The 9,844-nt window shown below is 43.2% G+C and overlaps 1 protein-coding gene across 8 annotated transcripts in view; it reads left to right on the top strand.

Moving 5' to 3' along the window:
• Bbs9 (Bardet-Biedl syndrome 9) overlaps positions 1 to 9,844 on the top strand; it is a 406,692-nt gene that overhangs the window by 215,959 nt on the left and 180,889 nt on the right. The window lies entirely within an intron of this gene.

The raw sequence follows: 9,844 nt of genomic DNA on the forward strand, positions 1-9,844 counted from the left end.
GTACTTGTGACGGGTAATTTAGACATATCCACGTGTCACTGCTCTAGCTTCCCCCAGTGGTGACACTCTAGAAAGCTCCAGCAGGATGGTGCCAGCAGGATGTGGGCATCAATTAAAACCCTGCTTGCCTTTAGGGTTGGCTGTTTTTCACTTCCTTCCCTCCTCCCCACCCCCTTCTCTGTCCCCTCACTTGTGTGACCACTCATCTGTTCCCCTACAGCATCTTTTCATATGCACAACAATACTTTAGTTGAAAATATGCCCCCTAGAGGAATGCACGGGGGCTGCTGAGGGAGCTTCCTCCACTCTGTTCCCATTGGCATGCGTAGCAAGACCGCCGCCCTCTTTTGTGCATTTGAATGTTGGAGTTTCAATTCTTTCTCTGCCTAGCTCCAAAGTTGGGATTTTACATGTGTAATAATAGGTACTAGATGATCAGATTTGTACTGAAATGTGTATTTTAGCCTTTCATTCTTTATAGATGTAGAGTGAACAGTTTTTGAAGGAAAGAAAGAAATGCTGTCCAGAATTGTTCTTGGCCATTCAATTTTATTGAATTTATTGAATTGCTAATGTACTGATTGTACATTTAACTTCTTGAGCATAAATGTCTAATTTCTTTAACTTAATCTTATGGTTAGCAGGAATATACTTTTCTAAAGAAAGCTGTAGCCGTTCCTAATGCCAGATCCCCCGTGTTGCTCTCTGACATCTTCTCAAAAACAGAACCGCTCTTATCTGCTTGGCCTCTTCCCAGAAACTGTCTGATAGAATGCGTCTGTAATGAGATGATTTGTGAGGCTAAATCCCCACAGAGAACATCATGCATCAGGTCTCAGCGCCCCGCTCCCCTCTCACGGTATCTGTGCTGGAGACATCCCCACACAGGTGAAGAGCTCCGCTCCTTCACAGTGGTTACAGGGGATTCTGCAGCATGGAGTCTCTCAGTGCAGATGAACCTCAGATGATGAGAGAAAACATCTCACAGTTTAAAGATCAGCCGTTTGTAATTTTATACATGATATAATGAGATACGACCACATCCACCTTCAGTTTCTCCCTCCAACTCCCGTCAGCCTCCTCAGCACATCCCCCTCTTAACTTCATGCCCCCATTAAAAAAAACCATTAATCTGATTAGTGCTGCTCATATGCACATGGGTATGGTGCCATCCACTAGACCGTGGGCAACTTAATCATAGTCACGTCCCCAAAGAAGAGTGAATGTCCTTTCCCCAGCAGCTGTTCACTACCAGGAGCTCCGTCCTCAGTTAGGAAGCCTTGGGAGCCCCTCCCCATTGGGCTGGAGTTCTGGCTGGCTTGTTCTTGTGCAGGACTCATGTAGGAAACCACAGCTGCCATTTAATATCCAGAAGCCAGCATCTCATGCTTCGCTCCCACTTCCTACTCCACAGTGCACTGTGAGCCTTGTGTAGCAGGGGAGGGAGGTGCATTGATAATGATGTCTCATCTAGAACTCAGATCTCACAGCATTTTGGCCATTATCTGTGCTGACTGCCACTTGTTGCAAAGAGAAGCTTCTCTGTCTTTCAGATTTATAGGTATAAAGATAAATACTTAGAAGACAATTTGACAACGTGACCATTTATTAAAATAACAATCATATGTTCTACCCTGACATCTTTAGCCATGGGCTGTTGTCCAGGTTGGCAGTACCAGACACACACTTCTTTCTGTGGAACACAGAATCCAGTCAGAAAGTGGTTGGTTACCCTGTAGCAGTCATGCCAGTATTGTACCCGACTACTGTACTCCTGCCTATTAGGCTGATTCTGTACCATGCAGGGTCTAGCACTGGGAAGGCTGCTCACATCCTTTGCCTTCTGGCACTGTGAAGGCTGACGAGTAGGGAGGAAGGTCCCTGGCTAGTTTGAGATGCATCTACTTATCTACTTGGATCAAGCCAGCCTATGACATGCCTCCGTGTCACATGTCTGTGTTTAGTCATCTCTTCTGTGTCTTGACATAGATCATACTTTTGAAAGGCTAAATCTGTGAAGGACCAGTCTTTACTAAAGCCCCATCTTACTCTCCATAGCAAAACTATTTTATGACTGTTTTTATTTTTTGAGGTAAATCTCACTTTGTAGCCCAGGCAGATCTTCAAACTTAATGTTCTTCCCAAGTGCTTGGATTATAGGTGTCCAACGTGCACGGTGTGTTACTAGATCTTTAACGTATTTTTCTGTTATTTCAGTCTGAAATGAGATCTGTTAGCTTTATGGAGTCCTTTCTTTGTCATGCAGGGTGCCTTTAATTTTTTGGTCCTAGTGCCATTGTGACAGACTTGGTTGGCAGCAGTCAGAGGAGAACCTGAGCTGTGCAGTGACGTATGCACTGTCCCTTGGCACTGTGTGTCTGTGATGCTGAGGTGTCATTGTTTAAGGCTGCAGTGATGGTTTTATGAACACAGAGACAGAAATGAACATTTTTCTTAAATTACTATGTTTTTGCCTTTGTGTTTAAAGTATATAAATATAATTTGTGTCTCCACATGCTTAGTTAATATTTGTTTTAAGTGAATGTTTTCTTGCCGCTTATAAAGACAAACCATGTTTTAATGAAAGCACCACTGCAAAGTAGCAAGCATCAGAGAACCCCTTCAATTCATGTTATCCTAGCATGTTCAAACAGTGCTGAGAAATGGAGACCTTTTCTTTCTAAATGGCATAATTAGAGGACTCAGGGAAACTGACATGGCCAGAAAGGCCATACTGCGTTAAATTCTTGGCAGAGAACATCTTTCTTGCTTTTAATGTAATGAGGCCATGTGTGCTATGGTCAGTTGTGAGGCAAATTTAATTCACTTCCTGTTTTCAGAATTATTGAGCCCTTTTTTGAATAGAAGATAATCCCCCCCCAACCCTTAAACCACACATCCCTTAGGGCCTGCAAGTTGGCCCATTTGGTAAAAGTGTTTGTCACTGGTTCTGATGACCCAAGTTTGATCCCCAGAATCCATAGTGAAGAGTGAACCTCCTCCTGAGAGTTGTGCCTGCCTTCTCGACTTGGAAGCCATGAGATGTGTGAGGTCCTGTAGGCACACCACATCAGCGTTGGGGGGGGGGGGGCTGAGGGGATGGACAGCGGCACTCAACTCACCCTTGCCATTCAGTCTAGGACACTAGCACATGGTCTGTTCATTCATACTGAGGGCAAGTCTGTCCTCCTGAGGTAAGCACCTCTGGAGGTGCCGTCACAGACACACCCACAGGTGTCCTGAGCAATTCTCAGTCCAGCCAAGCTGGCATTGACCATAACCATCACGAGAGCTGGGGTGGGTCTCGGATGTATCAGAGCATGAGAATTAAGAACTGTGTGACCAGCCATCCTGCCTGTCATCATCCTGCCTGTGATCCAAGCCATGCATGTGCTTCTTGCTAACTGCGTCATCTCTGACAAATGACTTGGAATAATAAAAAAGATGAAACTTAACTTCTCTAAGCCTCTTTCAGAATACTGGTGTACATAGCATATCCTCTGTGAATTTGTGACTATGTAAATACATAAACACGTAAATCACTCTGAGTAGTGCTTGGTATTCAAGATGTCAACACATTTTATTGGGCTGTGATTACTCTTGTTGGTCATGTGACTAATATATTATGCCTTCTCAAACACGGTGCTACTAATTGATCAGGCAGAGGAAATTTCAGTAATATTTCATCTGAATGAAATTCTGCTATCTGTCAGCCTCACAAATGAGACCTTAACTAAGAATGAGGAAACCTTGTGTCCTTGGGGGTGTCTCCCAAACTCCTGTAAGCCAGCCTGACCCCAGTTGTTTGGTTGTAGAGAAGGTACAACAAGGAAAGGACATGAGGATCCTGAGCCCAGGTGGCTGACTTCTGAGTGACTCATTTCCAAACAATTTGCTCCCAAAAGTTACATACATACTTACACACACACACATACACACACACATACACTCACACACACACATCCCATGCACATATATACATATATACACAGACACACACAGATTCACACAGACTCACACTCACATATACACAGACTCAAACATACAGATTCCCACCCCCAAGCACATGTGCATACATACACACAGACTCTCACACATACAAACTCAAATTCACATATACACAGACTCATACACATACAGACCCCCTGGCACACATGCACATATATACACAGACTCACACACACAGATTTACACTCACATACACACGGAGACACACACAAATGCACACACATTTTTTTTGTTTGTTTTTTGGTTTTCGAGACAGGGTTTCTCTGTATAGCCCTGGCTGTCCTGGAACTCACTTTGTAGACCTGGCTGGCCTCGAACTCAGAAATCCACCTGCCTCTGCCTCCCAAGTGCTGGGATTAAAGGCGTGCGCCACCACTGCCCGGCTCAGAAGCTATTCTTGTCAGCTGCTCCCTTCCCTTTCTGTCTCCCGACTCCTTCCTTTCTCTATTCTGTCTTCCCTTTTCTGGATGTAGTGCTGGGAACAGAACCTATGGCCTTGTGTGTGCTAGCCAGGTGCTCTAATACAGAGCCACATTCCAGCCACAAATGCCTGTTGCAAAGGTCGTCTTGTTTGGCTCTCTGTGGTTCTCACTGACAAGTTACTGTGGTTGTCATTTCACTGTTTCTTCCTGGGCTTGCTTACCGTGGTAGCTGGGCATTTTCCAGATTCTATGTGGTCATCTATATTTTTGTGTGTGATTTACATCACAGGTGTCTCTCGTTCATTATTCTATCAAGTTGTTCATGTTTTCCTTCTGCTGAATACATCGGTAGCAATTTTTATGGTGGCCTTATCATGCATAAAATACTTTTTATACTAATCTTTCTTGCAGCCTGTATAAAAAAAGCTATTCTGTCATATAATCATATGCTAAAAAGTTTTACAAAATTTTCATTTTCATTTTACTTTATTTTAATGTCTTTTAATGTGTAAAATCTTAAAACTATTTTCATAGTGATATATATGCATATGCCTTAAGCTCCTCTGCTTAGGATGCCTTCCAAATGTCAGGAGTGCAGAGGTATCAACTTGTAATTTATTCTAGCATTTATACTCCCTCATTCTTTATATACTTTTAAGTCCATCTGGACTTTATTATTCAATTTAGTGAGAATCTAATCTCCCTGCCAAAATTGGTGAGCTCAGTTGCTCAGCTCCAGCTTATTGCATAACATGTTCTCTTTCCTACTGAGCTCAAATGCTACCCATATCATTTAACAGCTTTCCTGTACATCAGACCATCCCAGATGCTGGTGCACGAGGCAATAGCCATTATTGCTCCTGTCCCTGTGGGTCAGCTGCTCCATTAGTCTTGGGCTTTGCTTACCTGACATTGGTTGGACTCATTAGGTGTCTGATCGCTACACAGTATGGCCTAGGATGTGTTTACTTACACACTGAGCAGTTGACTTGTAAATAGTTGGGATCACTGGCCTCTGTATCCCTCATGGCCCCGTGGCCAGCCTAGCTAGTTTATCTGGTGGATGTAGGCCCAATGTCCAAACACCTACCTTGTCCCCCTTTTCTGTCCTGAAACTCACTGTGTAGACCATTCTGGTGTCAAACTCACAGAGATCCAGCTGCCTCTGCATCCTGAGTGCTGGGATTAGATGTGTGTGTTACTGTGCCTAGCATTCACTTTCAAGCCCTCTCCTGAGTTATTTGGTCTGTGCAGATCACAAACGTGGAAAGATGCATGGTGACTGTTTATTTGGAGAAGTAAAGAACTCTGGGCCTATTCTCTTTCTTTTAGCATTACTAATGCCACAACATATTAAATATTATATTGTATTACATTACAAACGCGTTAACTGGGGTCTTTATGTTGACTCTAAGACCTTCTGTGCTATGCAAGGATTTTACCACTGAATTCTACCTATAATCTGTATTTTATTTTCATTAAAATCTTATTTATCCACAAGTGTGGTCTCAAGATAATTTTTCTAATTTTAAGGACTTTTTAAAAGTGGCCAGTGTTACAGGCGTCCCTGGAATGGCGGCATTTATTACCTAGCCCTTTTGTACATTCTCCTTTTACACTGGTTCAAGGCGGCTTCATTGGACATGTGTAGTCATTGGCTCAATGGTCACAGTAACTGTTTGAATTGTTAGTGTTTGTTGGACCAAGGGCCGTGGCCTTTCATTTTTCATTAGGTATCTGTGATGGTTTATATATGCTCAGCCTAGGGTGTGGCCCTGTTGAAGTAGGTGTGTCACTGTGGGTGGGCTTTAAAACCCTCATCCTAAGTCCTAGAAGTCAGTCTTCCACTAGCAGCCTTCAGATGAAGATGTAGAACTCTCAGCTCCTCCTGCACCCTGCCTGCCTGGATGCTGCCATGCTCCCACCTTGGTAATAATATACTGAACCTCTGATCCTGTAACCCAGCCCCAATTAAATGTCGTCTTGGTCATGGTGTCTGTTCACAGCAATAACTGATAACTAAGACAGTATCCTCCCCTGCTTTCTAATCTTACTTGTAGAGTAAGATGAATGGAATCCAGCACAGGGTAGAAATGCAGGGCAGGGTGTATCACATGGCCTGACCACTTATCTGGGTGACTCCAGGGCATCTCTCTGGGATGAGTGGCTAGGTTAACTGGTAGCCAAGCAAACTCTTGGTGAAGAGAAATCTCACAAGAAACTGCATCCTGCAATCAAGTCTCTTTGCCTTTTAGATTGCTTCAAGTTGTATTAAGATAGGTACGAGGTGGACAGTCTTCCTCCCTCCCCTCTTCTCCCCTTCTCTCCTCTGTCCTCCCTTCCCCTGTCCTCCCTTCCTGTCCCCTTCCCCTCTACTCCCCTGTCCTCTTTTTCCTTCTCCTTTCTTACCCTCCCCTCTTCTCTTCCTCCTTCTCCTGTCTTCCCCTCTCCTTTCTCCTCCTCTCCTCTCTGTCCTACTCACTTCCATTCCATTCCTTTTTCTCCCTCCCCTTCCTTTCTCCCCCCACCTGTCTTCAAGGTTGGCCTGGCCTCAGTTTGCCATCCAGTGACCTCAGCTTCCTAAGCTCCAGCTGTGAGGCCATGTATTTCTCTGCCTGACATAGACATCAGATGCACGTGTTTGAGTTACTTAGTTACCTTGGTGCTCTCTGCTTCACTGCGCAGATACTCACCTATCTTCAGCAGTATGTCCTCACTCATGTTCTGCCCTGTTAGCATCTCTTTCCCACTCGGGACTTGCCACTCCATTACACTCTCTTGGGGTCTCTTTAAGATACCTCTCATTGAAGTTGGCTCATGTATGAACCAAGGACAGGGCTGCCCAGTATCCCTCCAGGAAATGAGCTCATGGTATATGTATGTGGGGAGGAGCTGGCTTTCTGTGAACAGGGACTTTCGAATTGCTGAGCACAGGATCAATACTTAGTTTTGGGGGGAATCTTTCAGCTTTGGAGACATAGCTTTAGAGGAAAGTAAGCACATTGCCAGTCTCCTTATCCCTGTTTTTATAAGTCTAAATCTCATTTGTAAAACTAATGGCCGTGTATTCACTTTGCTGTATGGGAGGGCCTGAGGGACGAAGGAAAGGGAAGATGCGATGCTCATGCTAATTTGGTCAGTTTGAAGTAAAATCCATTGGTGCCTCCAGTACTCGAAGGCGTTAGGATCGGGTGGCATTTTAGAATGCTATTGATGCCACCCAGACATCAAACATGTTCCAGCATGTGAACTGTTTTTGTTACCTTTGCAAGGTGGGAATCAGACACCCAGATTTTCTTTAGCATAAGCATGCTTGGGCTCCTGCAAAAGGATGTGTGTGCAAGCTAGTCATCTGTGCATATGTATATACATATATATATATATATATATATATATATATATATATATATATATATGTAATTGTCTCGCTCACTGTGCATTCAGCTATCACCAACAAGATCTCCCAGACAGTCATCCAGCCTGGAGTCTGTGCAGAGGAAGAGGGCGTTGGCCATCTTGTTAAAGTCTATTCAAATTTGGTTCCTGTGCTATCACAGAAAGCTAATACTCAAACCAATCACCAGAGACGCTTCGGGAAATCTGCTCTCGTCCAAGTTGTAAGAACTTCAGAAACATTTGCTAGTCAAAGCAAGACTGATTGGTAGGGTAAATTAAAATAGGAAAATTAGACATAGCCTCTGGTTTGGCTTGTGTCCGGATGCTCTTTTTGGGGGCTGAGGTTTTTTCCCCTGCATTTGAACACTAAGCCTCTGTTGCAAAGAAGGAAATGTTTACTGATCTGAGTGTGTCAGATGACATGTGTGTGATGTAATGGTTGATAATCATTAGTGCTTTAGAGAGGGAGTTGGCTAATTTTCCTCTTTTGCAAAACAGAGGCTCTATTAGGTATAATTTTAAACAGAAAGTGTGTGGTTTGGGGTTTGCTATTCATACTTTTTCCTGCATTTAAAACTTCCTTCCATTCTGTTTATTTGCATGGCACTGATATAAAAAAAATCATTTTAAGTCATGTCGAAATCTAAGAGCTTTTTGGTGCATGGCTTTTAAATGAGTGCAGTTTTGGTGCCAACACAAATGATCATGTGATGAATCCCTCCAGAGGCTGCTTCACTCACTGCCCCTGGGAAGGGGAACGAGGCCCAGCAGACTGAAAAGGTGCTAGTGGGGATGTGATGCTGTGGCTGGCCCAAGTCTTTGTGTCGCCATTAAAGGCTATGGGAAGTTCTGTTTCCAAAGGCAGAAGAATAGCTAAATGAGAAAACAGGGCATGGGATTTACAGACAGTTATTTAGGCGTGAATGAGGGTTTTAAAATGAAAAAATAAACCAGAAGAATGACAGTAAAAAGAAAATATAGATTGTAGTTTTCCATGGTCGGATTCTACTCTTGGGACTTTAGCTGAGAAGTTCGCAGTGGAAAATATGCTTACCAGTTGTTTATGTGTTAATTACTAGCTTTCCACAGTGACTAAATGCCTATGGTCATTTTACTCTACAGCAGCAGTTCACATATTTATTTTATTATTTAACAACTAAAGTACTATGAAATAGTTCATCTAATTGAAGCAATCAAGGTCAGAGAGGCAGCATTGAGGGTAAATAGCTTGCTGCAGAAGCTCAAGGACCTAAGTTTGACTCCCACATAAAGAACCACATAAAGCCAGGGAGAAGTAGTGGTGATGCAGATGCTCCCACTGTAAGATGGAGGTGGAGGAGGCGGGAGAATACTTAGCTCCTGTGTGGTGGCTAGCTTGGCATACATAGTGGAGAAGAGCAAAGATATACTGTCTTAAGGTGAGGGTGGAAGAGAGCCTGAGACCTCAAGGTCCTCTGATCTCTACAAACATACCATGACATGTGTGAGCTTCCCAGAATTCATACACATGAATACATGCACATAGGCACACACACATGCACACATATACACATAGTTACACACAGGCACATACACAAACACACACACATACAAATAGGCACACACATATATACATATATACATGCACATAATTTTATGAAATAAAGTTAGCTAATTATGAATAGTAAATATTAAGTTACAAATAATGACACAGATATATCTATAAATAGACATATTTGTAGAGATTTGCAGTGAGTGTAAAATTAAAGGTGGTATATAGTTTTAGAGTACTTAAAATTTCTTTTAAAAGACTTTTTAAATTTTTGAATATATATATATATGCGTGTGTGTGTGTGTGTGTGTGCGTGTGTGCGTGTGAGCACAGGTGTCTGTGGGTATAGATTAGGGAGCTGCATCTCTGCAGCTGGTGTGTGTGTGTGTGTGTGTGTGTGTGTGTGCGTGTGAGCACAGGTGTCTGTGGGTATAGATTAGGGAGCTGCATCTCTGCAGCTGGTGTGTGTGTGTGTGTGTGTGTGCGC

This window comes from Mus caroli, chromosome 9 (assembly GCF_900094665.2).
Source record: "Mus caroli chromosome 9, CAROLI_EIJ_v1.1, whole genome shotgun sequence".
NCBI classification, from domain to species: domain Eukaryota; kingdom Metazoa; phylum Chordata; class Mammalia; order Rodentia; family Muridae; genus Mus; species Mus caroli.